Source organism: Sarcophilus harrisii, chromosome 4 (genome assembly GCF_902635505.1).
Source record: "Sarcophilus harrisii chromosome 4, mSarHar1.11, whole genome shotgun sequence".
In the NCBI taxonomy this organism is placed as follows: Eukaryota; Metazoa; Chordata; class Mammalia; order Dasyuromorphia; family Dasyuridae; genus Sarcophilus; species Sarcophilus harrisii.
The window spans coordinates 266,811,286-266,826,761 of NC_045429.1; the positions used below are offsets into that span (position 1 = coordinate 266,811,286).

The window sequence follows — 15,476 nt, forward strand, 5'->3', positions numbered from 1 at the left end:
ATATAGGTTTTTTCCTTTTTCTTTAATTTCTGTGGGATACAGACCTATTAATGGTACTGCTGGGTCAAATGGAAAGCAGTTTTATAGCACTTTGAATATAATTCCAAATTGCTCTCCAGAATGGTTAGATCAGTTCACAATTCCATCAACAATGCATTAGTGTTCTAATTTTTCCACATCCCCACCAATATTTGTCATTTTCCTTTTCTGTCATTTTAGCCAATCTTTAGGCAACTTTGTATATTTGCAGCATATTTTGTGTCTTTCCAGCTAGACCCTAAACTCTTCCAGGACACAAACTATATTAAAAGTATGATGACCCTAGACAGTTGTTTAGCTTTCCTGGGTGTCAGGTTCAAGGGAATGACATATCCAGATGTGTTAGGAATATTAACTTGATATCTGTATGGAGGATGGAAAGTAGGGAGAGCAATTAGGAGGCCTTTGCAATATTCCAGGCAAGAGGTGATGAGATCCTAAACTAAACATAGTGACCCCATGAATTGAAATAAGGCAAGAAGAATTTGTAATATGTTTGTGTTTGGCAACTGGTTGTATTGAATTGAGGGATAAAGAAGGGAGAGAATAAAAAATAAAAGATGCCTCTAAGGTTGTATATAAGTAGATAATAGGATGGATTATGAGATCCTTGACAGAATTAGGGGAGTTTAGAGAAAGGAAAGATTAAGGGGAAAAATCATCAGTATTCTTCTATGTAAAGAAAAGAACAGGAGAGGCAGAAGGAATGGAATATCTTTCTAGTTGATAAATGTAATAAGAAAACTAAATATAGCTATCAATTTAAAGTGATTAAAATTCAATAAATATTCATTATTTACAGGGCATTTAGAACCCACTTATCCTAGAAATAGTTTACTTTTAATTAGTTTGATAAAAATCCTGAACTTGACTCTGAAGTTACTGAGAAAACTAAGGAAAGTCTTTTAGGGATATTTTTCATATTAAACTGGCCTAATGTCCCCTTGAAGGCCCTTCTTCAGGGAGGTACCCGACTCAAAGAAAAGGAGTCAGTGTAAGTTATAAAGAAATTCTTGATTTGAATCTGAAGATAAAAGATTAATTAGTTGCTGAAAAAATTGAGGACTAATTAGGTGTAAAACAGAGGTAGATATTCATTTTCTTAAAATCTTTCTTTTTATATATAATTTCTTAACATAGTATACTTGAATGTTGCAAATGGTTAGTTGTTTTAATAAAAAGTTATATGTTTAAAAGTTTTAAAAATGACAGCTAACTAAAAAAGCACACTAACATTTTTCTTTCAGTTAACCACAATCAATGACTGCATCCTGGGTTAATCAAATCTCAGGCCATATAATAAAGTCACCACTGCTCACCTGGTGGCAGTATACTCTAATTGTTGAAAAAAATGCTTAAGAAGGAAAAAAATAAACAGCTTCATGCAGTGCTGAATTTGCAAAACTAAACCTTTAAAATTAGAGTAACATCATACTAGTACAAAAATATTAATAACCTATTTGTAATTCTTATACTCAGTAGCATTTTTATTAAATATGATTCCTTTATAAATCTAAAAAAAGGAAATTTCTGTGCAATGCTTTAGCAAATAAATCAAATAAAGATCAGATTTGCTCTATCTTGAATGGTTACCTAAATCTACTTTGCCACATATGTACTTTAAATATATATCAAATAATCCATAATCTCATCAATCTAAGTATTTTCTCCAGTGATTCAAATCACAAATGAATCACAACTTTTCATTCTATGTACTCCATATCTGTCATGCCCTATAAATCCTCTACCCAATGTGCTGCAGGCTTTCCTTCATATTTTTCAAAATTATGTAGGTACCAGTGCAGTACTTGGGCTGTTCATTTAGTTTTTTTTCTTCTAAAATAAGTCTATTCATCTCCTAGATGATATATGGGATGTCTTTTATCATATAAAAATCATTATTAGCTATAAGGCACCAAGTTACATCCATTGTACATCTTCCATTGCCTTTGGTTCACCTCTTACTTTGATCCTAGGATATCATTTGTAATCCATGATTCATAGCATAAGAATAATATTGATATTAAAAGGGTGGAATTTTCTTTTGGGGAGCCATCTTAACATCATTGAAGTTACCACATAAACTCTTGCTATCATTGCACTATTCATTTCTACTCATTTATTCCCTACTCAGTTCATTGCTCATTTTCTTTTTTTAAAAAATTTATTATTAAAGCTTTTGATTTTCAAAACATATTCATGGAAAAATTTTCAACATTGATCCTTGCATAGCCTTGTGTTCCAAATTTTCCCCTCCTTCTCCCCACCTCCCAGATGGCAAATAATCCAATATATGTTATACATGTTAAAAATATATGTTAAATCAAATATATGTAAACATATTTGTACAGTTATCTTGCTTCATAAGAAAAATCAGATCACAAAGGAAAGAAAATGAGTAAGAAAACAAAATGCAAACAAAAACAACAAAAAGAGTGAGAATGTTATGTTGCGATCTACATTCAGTTTCCCACAGTCCTCTCTCTGGGTGTGGATGGCTCTCTTCATCACAAGATCATTGGAACTGGCATCAATCATCTCATTGTTGAAAAGAGCCACGTCCATCAGAATTGATCATTGTAAAATCTTGTTGTTGCCATGTACAATGATTTCCTGGTTCTACTTACTTCACTTAGCATCACTTCATGTAAGTCTCTCCAGGTCTGATCATTTCTTATAGAACAACAGTATTTCATAACATTCATATGCCACATTGCTCATTTTCAATGTCTGTCTGAGATATTTATTGATGGAAAAGCATTATGGACTGTCTACTTAACCACTATCATTATTTAGACAATAGCAGTTTTAGAGATTGTTGGATTCAGAAGTGGAAAGTATCTGGGTCTGGTCTAACTTACTCATATTACAGAGAAGGAAACATGCTAATAGATAAATTGCTCTTCATGTAATAAGCATCATAGTCAGGATTTAAACTCAGGTCTTGCACCACTAAAGCTCACACTTACAGACCTGATACCATACCACACTGAATTATAATGTATAGAACATGTTCTGTTTTTAGGGCACTATATATGGCAATTATTATATCTGTAGGGCTGCTGTTATAAGGAATCTATAGACGCTATTCTTCCATCTCCAGTACTCCCTCTTATTTACTTTGGGCTAGTCTAGGGAACTAGTTCCCTAGGAAACTAGGAACTAGCCATAGTTTGATTTTTCCTGTATAAATTATTGAAATAAACTATTTTTTAAGCAGTGGGGTATCTTGCTATGGAGGCTTTGTAATGTTCTGGGACTTGATTCAAGCAGCAAAAAGTCAACTATAAACAGATTTGGAGTATCTATAGGCAATTTCTGTTTCATTTTGACTGCTTCAGATACCTTTCATGACAATGGTAAACACCTTTGGTGTGCATGCGTGTACATGACTAAACCAAGTTGTCACTCTTTGCAATCTTATGACCTTAAATATGCATTAGAGACCCCTTGTTGGGAGAGAGGCTTTTTAAAAAGTCTGTATTTTGCTCTTCCAAGAAAAATGCTTTTTGATAATTCAACTAACAGAAAACTTACTGGGATCTTTTAGTCATTATTATTTTTCAATTACTTTTGTGACTGAAGATATGGTCTCCCATAGAAAATAATTAATTAAAGCTATTCATATTTTCGTCAAAGTATTCTCAATATATGTATTTCATCATCATCATCATCATCATCACCACCACCACAATAGGTGATAGTGCTTTAAGGCTTTCATCCATTATTTCATTTGTTGGTCGCAATAGCTCTCAGAAGTGTGTATTCCATATAAAAACACATGTCTATTTTTATTGATGGGACAACAAATACAGAGAAGTGAATTGCCTATGTTCACTAGTATCAGAAGTAAAATCTGAACTTGAGACTCTACCGACTCTTAAGTTTGACACTCTCTCCAAACACTCATTATCAAACTTGATAGTGAGTGCATATATTCTATAAAGATGAGATGATATTAACCAATATTAACGTCCTTTCAATCATACCTTTTAGGCAGTTAAAACAACCATCTCTGATCCCTCCCCCTCACTCCTCAATCATTTGGCAACTTTTTAACATTTTGAGAATTGTTTCCTTTAATACTTTCAAAACTGTGTATTTCCCAGAATAGATTTGTGTGCATGTTTAACCTGTTTGTTTCTGTTACTTTTCCCATATGCATCTTTGGTATTATTTCCACTTCCTAATATAGCAAACTATGGACTGAAATATTTAAAGTGATGACTTCATTATCATCAAGAATAAAATTGTTAATTGAAATGCTGATGGATCTGTTCCATTCTTTATCTATTGGTTATACTCTTTCTAGTTTCATTGAAAAATGCTCTTGAGATGATCTGGTTGCATCTTATACCCCAACTTTTTGCAAGCTCCCTTTTCCCTTTAATGCTCATTACCATTTTTTCAGGTGACTCCACTTATCAATGTTTAGTTCTTCCTCTGTGAGATTTTTGCAAATAAATCTCTTCTAAATCAACAATGTTTTTGACTAGCATATTTCTCTACTTGGAAAAGAAAAAAGGTATCTGCAGGCTGAAGTGACTTCTGGATTCCTTGCTATAACTGCTTTCAATGCTTAAACTTTGATTGGAAATTGTGATGTCTTTTTTTGTTTTTAATTCTCTTTTTTAAATTTTATTTTATTTTATTTATTTATTTAGTTTGATACCTCTATTGAATAGAAAGGTTAGAGTTCTTGTAATTGCAAGCCAGATCTTCAGATAATTTTTTATTAAGCTTTTTATATTCAAAACATATGCATAGATAATTTTTCAACAGATAATTTTCTTAATCCTTTCTTCTAAATTGATACTGATTTAGATCTTTGCTATAACAAATTGATAATGTGAATAAAAATAAAGTTTCTGAATAATGTACAAGCCATCGGTTTGTTTTGTGTATGTTATATGAGATGGGTTGTTATAGCAAGAGAATTTATTCCCTAATGCCTCGCTTATTATTGATAAGCCTTTCTGTATTTCGCTGGACTGGTCTTTTGACAGCAGATACATATTATTTCTGTAATCATTTTTAGAATCTTTTAGTTCTGTCAGAATTTGTGCTTAGCTAATAATTTTTAAGAATCCAGGGTCACTATTATACCACCATAAAGGCAATGAAGAGGGACATTTATTAAGGACTTATAAGCAAGGAAAACTATTAACATTTGATAGTTTCTGAGGAACTACAGCTAGTTATATGTCATAAATAGGATATAGAATATTGTTATGGAATAGTTTATATAGCATGACATATTACATTTCTTTCCTAGAATTTAGTATTTAAACTTCATTTGTGAATTTTTGCTTCTTCATTTGAGTCATGAAAATGATTATGAAGTCATTTGCTTTCTTGTTTAACCTTTAACTTTCAATCACAAAATAATCTTTTATATATAAGAAACTTGACTTTTGAAAGGAGTAAAAATTAAATTTTTTCATAAATAATTAAATTAACATAAAGGACATAATGTCCTACCCTTTTTATATCTAAATAGCTTTGTCAAAAGAAGAAAAAAAGAATTTGTTCACAAAACAAATTATAAAAATCAAGTGTGAATAAATAGGTTTCTAATAAATTGTGAGAAAAGACTGCTAAGAGGATTCGATTAAAAAAAAGTGAGAGGATCTGTTTGATAAAAAATAAATAATTGATGATGCAGGATAATTGTGATAACTTAGCTCATTTGCATGTGACAATTTTTAGTGTTTGGGAGATTAAAACTCCCAAATTTGAAAATCAAATAAGTGTTTGGAGACTATGAATGATTAATCAATGGAGACAGTTGGTTTCATAACTTAAAAGGTTGATTTTTGAAGTCAAGGAAAGTCTAAATTCAAATTCTACCCCAGAGCAAGTCTCTTTCAATCTAATCTAAGTTTCTTTAACTGTAAAATAAAATAAAACTATTATCTCCCAGAACTGTTGAGGTTCAAATGAGATGTAACACATTTTGCAACCCATAATAATTTTGTGAGTTTCATATCATAAGAGGAATATAAGTTACTGAGCACAGAGAATTTCTGATTTGAGCCACTAAAGTCTGAGAATAGCCAGCAGAATAATGGCAGAACCCAGACTGAGGGATCTGAGGGGTAGAAGCTAGCAGGGGGAAAAAATGGATGAACTAGCTGGAAGAGCTAAGATAAGAACAGAAAATATGCTAAAAGGAAGACTGTCATGGGAGATGCTTACTGATTGCCATTTCTGGCTGAATAAGGAGAATCAGAAAGGAAAAAGTTCTGCATCTGCTTTGCTGTAAGAAAAACTGATAGCTGATTTATAATATAGAATTCAAATGTGTGAAGAGCTGGCTGGGTTTGTTTGCGTTGTTCAGGGAGTCAACCTGAGAAATTTGATTTTGTTGTAATTAAATATTGAAATCCGATTCTGCAATGCAGAATTGTGTTGAGTGAAGACCTGGCTGGGCTTGTCTTTATGAGCAGCTCTGAATTTCTTTGGCGCAAGGGAATTGCTTATCTTTAGTGTAACAGTTCCTCAATTGTCCTTTCATTATAGATTGTTAGTTAAAAGAATTTTTCATTACTTCATCAGTTTGAAAGAAACAAATGGATTTACTGAGCAAGAAAAAAGGGAGGCTCATAAGGGGAACAATTGTCAGAGAAGCAGCTTCATGTGAAGAAGATTGTTCCTGAAGGTATCAAGTCCTACCATTCAGAATTGTGAGTTGTCCCAAAACACAGAGGTTGTCCTCACTTTTGAATTTCCCTTTCTACTCTGATTCTATGTAGAAGGGAAAGGCCCTTGCCACAAAAGATTTGTCCCTAGGACTCTGAGAGTGAGTTGTCTTGTGGTAGTTCTTTTTTTGAGAACTCCAGACCTGCCAGTTTGAGAACAGTTTGGGGGGTCAGCTCAGAAAACTATCTCAGAACAATAAATAATATTTTGCATAATTATACAATCATATCTGTAAAAAGCAAGGCTTAAAGGAGCATCTATTCTAGCTCTTCTTTTTAAAAGAGGGAACTGGGGCCTAGAGAGATTAAGTGAAACTCTAAAGTCATATAGTCTCCTTGTTGGTTCTGAGGGTAAGAACACAAATATATTTGGGATAGTGGTATACTCATTTGAGGAATGAAAAATTGAACTTTCTATTGATATTATTAATGGCATTTCTTTTTAAGATTAGAAACTTTAATTTTTACAATAGTATATATTAACTACTTATCTGCTGATTCATTGATTTTCAAAAGACCCTCTTTTAAAAATGGGAAGTTCTTTAATTAATTCATTAATATCTTCATTGGTGTGAATATTTCCTCTACCTATTTAGAACATAATTTCTAATCTTTCTGCCTATCCTTTCCATTTCTATTTCCCTGCTTATCCTTTTTAAGTCTCTTAACTTTCTTATGCTTTTTTCTTTCTTCACAAACTCCTTATGCTAAGTTCCTAGGGTCTATTTTCACAGCTTGACTCTTGATTATCAGGGATCACCTCCTTGAAGTTGCCTACTTTCTCAGCAACTGCTTCTCTATACCTCTGTCTGCCTTGAATATTTCCTACTGGTCCATTAGATTCTCTTCAAAGTGAGATGGCTGATGGTCATGGGGAAAAACTGTCTTTTCCTACAAGGATCTCACTCCATAAGTGCTCTGAGACATATGACTGTTAAGATTTAATGGGCCTGGCTATTTAAAGCTCTGGAGATTTGGCTAATTAGCTTTCTTAGCAAATTCCTTCTCCCCTCAATTAGAGATACATGCCTACCTCATAAAGAGACATGAGATCTTTATGACTAGATAAAAAAGAGATCTCTATAATTTAATATCCCATGATTATCTTGTAATAATATTCTGGTCCTTCTATGACATTAACTGACGTGGGGGTAGGGCCTCCCTTCATCAATTTAGAAGGCCCCAAATATGTGTGTGTATGTGTGTGTGCACGTGAGTGCTTGTATTTTATAGTTTTGGAGAATTTCCTGAAGCTAAATAACTTGTCCTTGGTCACAAGAACAGATATCTACTAAAACCATGTTTTTCTGACTGTGGATCTAATATTCTTGTCTACTAACTCTGTCTTTCTTCGCCCAATTCTTAATTATTGAATACTGATGAAAAGGTTAAATGACACCTAAAGTATTAGCAGAAAATCCTTAACTGATATCCCAGATTTGATATTTGCTTCCTAGATTTTGGTTGCATATGAATAGACTTTTAACACATGATGTACAGTTAAATATCTATTCCCAGTTTTTTTTTTTTTAAGAGAAATGAATAAATTGGCATCCCTCCTCTGAGAAGTTGCCAATCTCTAAGTTAATGTTAAGTCTTGAGTACCACAAGTAATACTTTTGGATTGGTCCTAGCTATAGCTATTAGCTAAATCTTATGGTCCTAGACCAAATATATACGTGAACACACACACACATACACAGGCTTTTACATTTCAACTTTCTAGAGAACAGAGGCCATTTTTGCTTAATTTGCTTACAAAGTCTTATACAATTAGGCATGCAATAAATTCTTTTAATTATATTGAGGATGGTGAGGTCATTGCTGCAAGGTTGGAATTTTTGTTTAAATGAAATAGAAAGGCTTTTATCCATTGCCAGTCAAGGTATTTTTTCCTGACACACCATGTTACTCTTTACCATAGCATACTCCTTCTTGGCTTGCATATATTCTTTTTGTATTATTCTTTGATTTTCATTTAATTTACAATTATAAGAGCAAATGAACTTACAATTCTATCTGTACTTATCCATTTGTATCCATCTGTACATATCCAAGGTTACACTGTAAGCTCTCTTATTACCTGGGATTTGAAACCAAGTCCTCTGACTCCAGATTTATTATTACTTTCATTTAGATTATAGGTAATTTAGTTGTTACCTATTGGTAACTTTGAGCTAGTATCCAAAAAGTTTCCTGATGATTTTTTTTTTTGCTTCACTGTAGGTATAGCATTAATTTCAGAGTAAAATAAATTCAAGAAGTTTTTTGTATAGGGCATTTCTGAAACATTTATGAGACAAAAGCTAATACAGTATGTACATAGTGAATTTTTTTCTGTATATAGTATCTGAAACATAGATTGACTTCCTGATTATTTAATGAGTTTGTTTCTAAAAGGTTCACAATTAAAGAATTAGTTTTTGACACAAATTTAATCCTTTGGCCATGCTACCATTGCTTTTTAACATATGTTTGGGCAGCTTAAAAATCTCTAGAATTGAATTTTATAAAGGAATCTTCTATAATTGGAAACAGTTTCTGTGAATGGAGGTATTTGTTAACACTGTTGGTAGTACAATGGTGAGTATGTAACTTCAGGATTTATTCTTTGGTCATCTTTGCTTTTAAGCATCAAAGAACTACAGAATGTGAAGAGGTCCCAATCCTATTTTGTAGATGAGGAGGTTGAATTCTAAAAACAGTTAAGTAACTTGCCCAAGGTTATATAGCATTTTTATTGGCAAAGCTAAGGATCCTTCTCAGTGAGAGAAATCTGTCTCTAAAACAAAGTCTAACACTTGAAATTGATATGTTTCAGCTTAGAAACTACTAATGCTACATTTCACTATAATTCAGATACTCAATGCCAAAAAATTAAAATAAATTGAATACAGCCAAGTTCCCTAATTCTCACATTCAACTCTTTTTCTGGTTATTGCTTCAACACTGAAGAAAGCTTTAGTAGCAAAGAAAAACACTGAAAATCAAATATGCAAACAAATACATGCACAAGTATACACAAATGTATATGTGTATGTATATACACACACATACATACATACATGCATACACATATCTAAAAGGCTTCTTAAAAACCAAGACAGTCACACATCACTAAAGGGTAATAGTATTTGTAGGGTACCATCATTTGCAGGTCATTTGAAATGAATTGTCTACATTGGCATTTGCTTTTGACTTGTTGGCAGAAGCAAAAAACCAACTCCATCACACTGCAGACGGCTCTTTATTAGTTGTGGCTTCTGCAGTGGCTCCAACTCTTCTGTGGAGCATGGAGGACTTCTGTTATTACATAATACTTTTTTAAAGCAGGCATTTTAACTTAAATATGTGCAATTTCTCTTTGCACTAGTGCTTCTATATTGAAATTATTATGCCAAAGGAATGTAAAAGTCTTCAGAAACAATGCTTCATTTTTCTTTAATGACTTTGTCGACAGGATGTAGACATTTTTGTGGTATGATGAATTCACTTGGTCTCCTGTTGTGTATTTCCCACATGTTCTTATTCTTTTTCTGAGACCAGTAGTCACCAATCTCTTAACTTCAGCAAGAACTTCACTGTTTTACCTTGTTGTACTTAAATGACACCCTCAGTAGTATTTATATTCTAGGATAATTGATGTTAATGATATGTTACTTTGTGGAAAATTTTTTTTTCCTGACCTAAGTTCCACAGGCCTATAAAACTACAAGCAAATCATGAGTATTCTAAAGTAAAACTTAGCCTCCCCTCCCAATTCCAGACAGTTATGTTTTTAGCAGGCTACAGGAGTTAGCAGCAGCACAACTTATAAATGACTAACATTCCAAGACCTTCTAGAACTAGCTATATCACAAATCCCATACCATCTTTTACTATATAATGCCTTTAACCCCCATTATTCTTTATATGTGTGTGTGTATGTGTATGTATGTATATGTATATGTGTAGTATATATATATATATGTTTTCCTCTCTAAGTTCTCACTTTTAAAAACTTTTGTATATAATAGGAACATTGATTTGGACCTGGAAGGGGCCTCAAACATCTATTTTAACTTCCTTATTTTACAGATGAAAGAATTAAGGCCCCAAGAAAGGAAGTGTCTTATCTAGACTTTCACCAGTAGTAAGCAGCAAAGCTGGGATTTAGACCCAACTTCTCAGGCTCTTGAGAGAAATGATTATTTATAACTAATAACTTGGGGAAATCCAGAGTTCTCCACTTTGTCCCAATTTTAAGAGTTCAGTTTGTTTTAGGACATTTCTAATAATGAAATTGGACTTTCTTATTCAAGACGCCATCCTATGAATAGCCATTGACTTTTGCATAGATGTGGGTGGGGCATACATTTTTGATCCAAGACTGGAGGTGGTCTGGGTACAGAGCCAGTTTCTCCATCCAAGGATATGATGCTACTTTCAATCTCTCATTTTAATATAGCTCACCTTCCACTGTGTTTATCAATTATATTTGACACTTTTCTTCCAAAAGAACATATAAGCCTTGAGCCTACTACCACACCAAGATTGTCTTGGTATGAAATAGGCAGCCAAATTATCATCTTTGTATTAATGTGCTGGCATCATTAACAAAATGATTAAATCACCTCAAAATGATGTCTCTTGGACCTTTTTAATCACCACATTCTAAATTCTACATGATTTTTCATGATGTATCTCAATGCTTCTATATATTTATGTATAAATTCTAAAGATCTAGAGCAAGAGTTTCTAGTCACCGACTAATTTCAGCAAATCATTTTATTTCTCTGAATCTCACTTGCTTATCTATGAGACAGCTGGACTAAATTATGGCTATGTAAAGATGAGTATGACACTGAAGGCATCTAATGTAGACTTATGGATAACAACAACAACAACAAAAAAACAGCCTCCAGAAAAAACAATTGTATTAGTCTCTTTTCACACATTTGTTAATGTCATAATAAAATATGATTTACTCTCCAAGTCAAAAATATTTAAACACAAAAATCTTTTTTCCAAATCAATTAGTAATTAGGGCCCAGCAGGGAAGAATACAGAAGGAAGAGAGTACATAAGAGAAAAGTTCCTACTCTCAAAGTAGTTTCAGATAAAGTATATTTTTAGTATTCAGAGTGTCTGAAACTCCCAGTGTTCATCCCCCCCAAAATACTGCCTTCATTTGCATGGAGCTCTAACAAAGCTGAAATATCTCCAGAGAAACTCACTGCCTTGGTGACATGGGAGGAAACAAAACTATAAACTAGTATTTCTGGGGCCTGTAGAAAGCACCGCAAAATAAACCCAGGGCAAGTAGCATGAAAGACTCTTCAGATAAACTTTTTAATCCCACCCTATATTGGGGTGGGTGTGAAGGCCTCAGATATTACAATATAAAAAGTTTTGTGGTTAAGAGAGAGATGGTAATAAGACACTTCAAGGATTGTACTTACTACTAAAAAGAAGCTCACTTAAATGTGTAGATGTCATCTAGTGTGTTCCTATTTTGGTTGATTTCTGCTAACTAGGTGATAAACTTTACCAGCTGAAAAAGTCTTTGTATTTTCAGCTCTCTCTAAATTTCCGGGTCTCAGTTTGACTGAGGTTGACTCCAGTCTGTGATTAAGGCTAGGCAGCAATTGAGGCAAAGAATTTCCTCTTTTGCCTAATCCCAAAAAAATCTAAATAAATAAATGAATGAATCTGGGAGGGGAAGACTCTCAGGATTAGCTTAAAAAGGCCAAAGTTTCCCATTTTATCCAGGATCATCTCCAATCACCTTGATCTCTATTTTGCCACTGGACTCAGCAATACAACTAGCTTGCATGTCATAGCATCACCTCCCTGAGATCATGGTCCTCTTTGAGAATGAAGGACAAACAACAAACTTCAGGACTTTGGGACAAGGCTTGTCAAATTTATCCTAGTGATGGACACAATGGACATGGTTATCTCTAAATTAGGAAATACTATCAATTCTCCTTTAATGAAATTTTCATTAAAATATTTCAGCTTGAGATGACTTCTTTAGGTACATCTTGATTTTAGTTGGTTGTCTCAGCTTCACATACTGGATAATATCCTTTTTCTAAATTCTAAAACCTATATTGAACTGAGTCTCAAGATTTATTATGATTACCTTACCATATGATATTTATGTATTATGAAATCATTCTACCCATGTATATATCCTGTAAATTACCCATGTATATATCCTGTAAATAAAAGGCTATTAAAAAACAAATAAGAAAAAAAAATCATTCAAAACATAAAAGCAAGCTTTGATCACGTGTACTAAGCAAATTATTGAGGTCTAGATTTGGGGTACCTAAATGAAATTAGGGTTTAGTTAAGGTCTAGTGGCAGGTTTGGGGTACAGGAAGTCAAGCAAAGCTCCCCTGTAACCCCTTAGATTCGGCGCAAGGATACAGCGGTAAATGAGGTCTAGTAGTGGCGCGAGTCCCCAATAAAGGAATCTATTAGCCTGAGAGCTAGATTGATAAAAGAGGTTTATTATTGGGTTTAGAAGTAGGAGATAGGTGAAACTAGAGAAAAGGAGGGCACTGGACAGAGGGTCCACTGGACAGAGGGTCCTCACATGGCTGGCATGTTTGGAATCTCTGCAAAGAGGGGTTCTCAAGGGGGCCCTTTTATAATAGGAGACTTAGCTCCAGGGGCTTTTGAGTGTAGCCCCAAAGTTGGCTCAGATTCGGATGGGGCTGGTACAGGTTCAGATCTTCTATTGGAATTCAAAGGGACCAGGATTTGTGAATCAAAGGCAATTACATTCACTAGAGGGGTTTGGGAATCAAAGATGGGAATCTTTCCCACATCAAAATGATACTTAACATATAGCAAAAGGATTATACAAATAGAAATCAGAGACCCCCCTGGTCTATACCCTGCTCCTTACTTTCAGAAGAAAAAACTGAGGCATATTAGTGACTTGCCTAATGTCATATAACCAATAAAGGTATTTAAAATTAGTTCTTCCTTAATACAAATATATTAATTTTTGTAAAAAAAAAATCATTTGGAATACATTCAATTATTTTCAAGATAACTGACTATTCAGTCACCATATTCCACCATATATAACATTGTCAATGTGAATGTGTCGTTGAAATTTAGGCTAGATGTGCAGGAATGCACAAACATGCTTATTCTTCTCCCAGGCAGCATGAGAGGAAAAATTTTTAAAGTCAATTTCAGAAAGACATGAATTAATTCTAAGCTTCTTAGAGGAGTGTAAAGAACTGGGCTGATTATCTCTGATTTACCTATGTATTTATGAGATTGATACTGATGATGGGGGAAACAAGCATGCACAATTTTTCATTTTGAACCTCAGAGCATTCTAAGAAGAAAAGGGATAAAATTAAGCAAAACATATATGGGAACAGAATACAAAAATTTTCATACAGAATCAAGCTCTCAAAGGCAGTATAATACGGGAGTTAAATATTAATCACGTACAAGGAAATTTGGAGAGAAATATCAGACACCATCGAAGCGAATGGAGCAGGAGCCAGAAACCGGTGGCCAAGAACCGTGTGTAGCGTTGGGGGTGGGTAACAGGAATTACCTCTCCCTTCTATTATCCCACACCCACTACTACTGACCCATTTTTAGCCCAAAGTCCTGGCAGATGCGGGGAATCATTTCCCTCGGTACAGTCATGGAATTAGCGCTATAAAGGTCCTGGGAGAACCAGGTCCCTAATTGCCAGTTACAACAGAGCACTTTATACCCAGCGCAAACATCTGGCCGGAACTTCTCCGGACTTCAAACTTCCATCTGCCCTGGCGTTCCTTTCCACTCCACTTCTTAGCGCTCGACACAACGCCTGGCATACAGCAGGCGTTTAATAAATGATCACTAAGTGGCCTCACAAGACTCAGAATCAATCCCTCTACATCCTCTTCTCGCGACCCTCCAAAAAAGGCCCATTTACTTCTCCAACTATTACCCTCGGGATTTAAACATCCGCCAGTCCCCGCGTGTCCCGAGCCCGACGCCGAAGAACATGGCCGCAGGCGGCGGGTTCCAACCTCCATACCGCCCCCAGCCCTCCCCTGGCCCGCCCCCGTCTCCAGGAGCGTGGCGGAAGTAGCTCGGGAGAAACTAGCGAACGCCCGTTGACACAAGGCGCATGCGCCGGGGTTCAGCGCTCTTTAGGTCTGTGGCGTGGGGGAGTCTTAAGTCATTCCTTCTTGCTTTGGCCCCTTTTCCCCCTCCAGTCTCAACCGTGTACCTCCTCCCCACCCCCGCACAAGAAATAGAGGTTACGCCATCTTGGTTCCCCCCTCCCACGACCTCAGTCGCCCCCTCTCCTTTACCACACTCCCCTCCCCCCTACTCCCCGGAAGAGTGTCCTGGGCAGCCGCGGCGGGAACCACACCAGCTTCGGCCGTCCCCACCTCCGCGGCGCGGGACTCGCAGCCGTCCGTCAGTCCGTCCGCCCCACCAAGGGTTCATTAAAGCAGAGGTTGGAGGGGGAGGGAGCCTGTGGCAAAGAGATACGGAGGGTGGGGGGAGGGGAGCTGGGGGGGATGGGGAAAAGACTACAGTGATGGTGAAAGGGGGGGGGTGGGGGGGAGCAAAACGTAGAAAGGAACGTCTCGTGTGCGGCCAGGGCTGGAGCAGCGGCGGCCCTGGGGCCGCGGTACGTCGTGGGGGAGGGGCGAGGATCAGCCTGGCGCTACGCCGGTCCTGGGCTAGCGGGCGCCGGAGTTCGCGCTGAGCGTT

At 35.6% G+C, this 15,476-nt stretch overlaps 1 protein-coding gene across 4 annotated transcripts in view; it reads left to right on the forward strand.

Moving 5' to 3' along the window:
* The first annotated feature begins 14,835 nt into the window (after window positions 1-14,835).
* The window catches only part of SUPT3H (SPT3 homolog, SAGA and STAGA complex component), a 593,114-nt gene continuing 592,473 nt past the window's right edge, over window positions 14,836-15,476 (forward strand). For 3 of the 4 annotated variants that reach the window (XM_031968416.1, XM_031968419.1, XM_031968417.1), the window contains exon 1: window positions 14,918-15,216. The gene's annotated coding sequence lies outside the window, so the exon portion shown is untranslated. The other variant, XM_031968418.1, reaches the window with a different exon arrangement.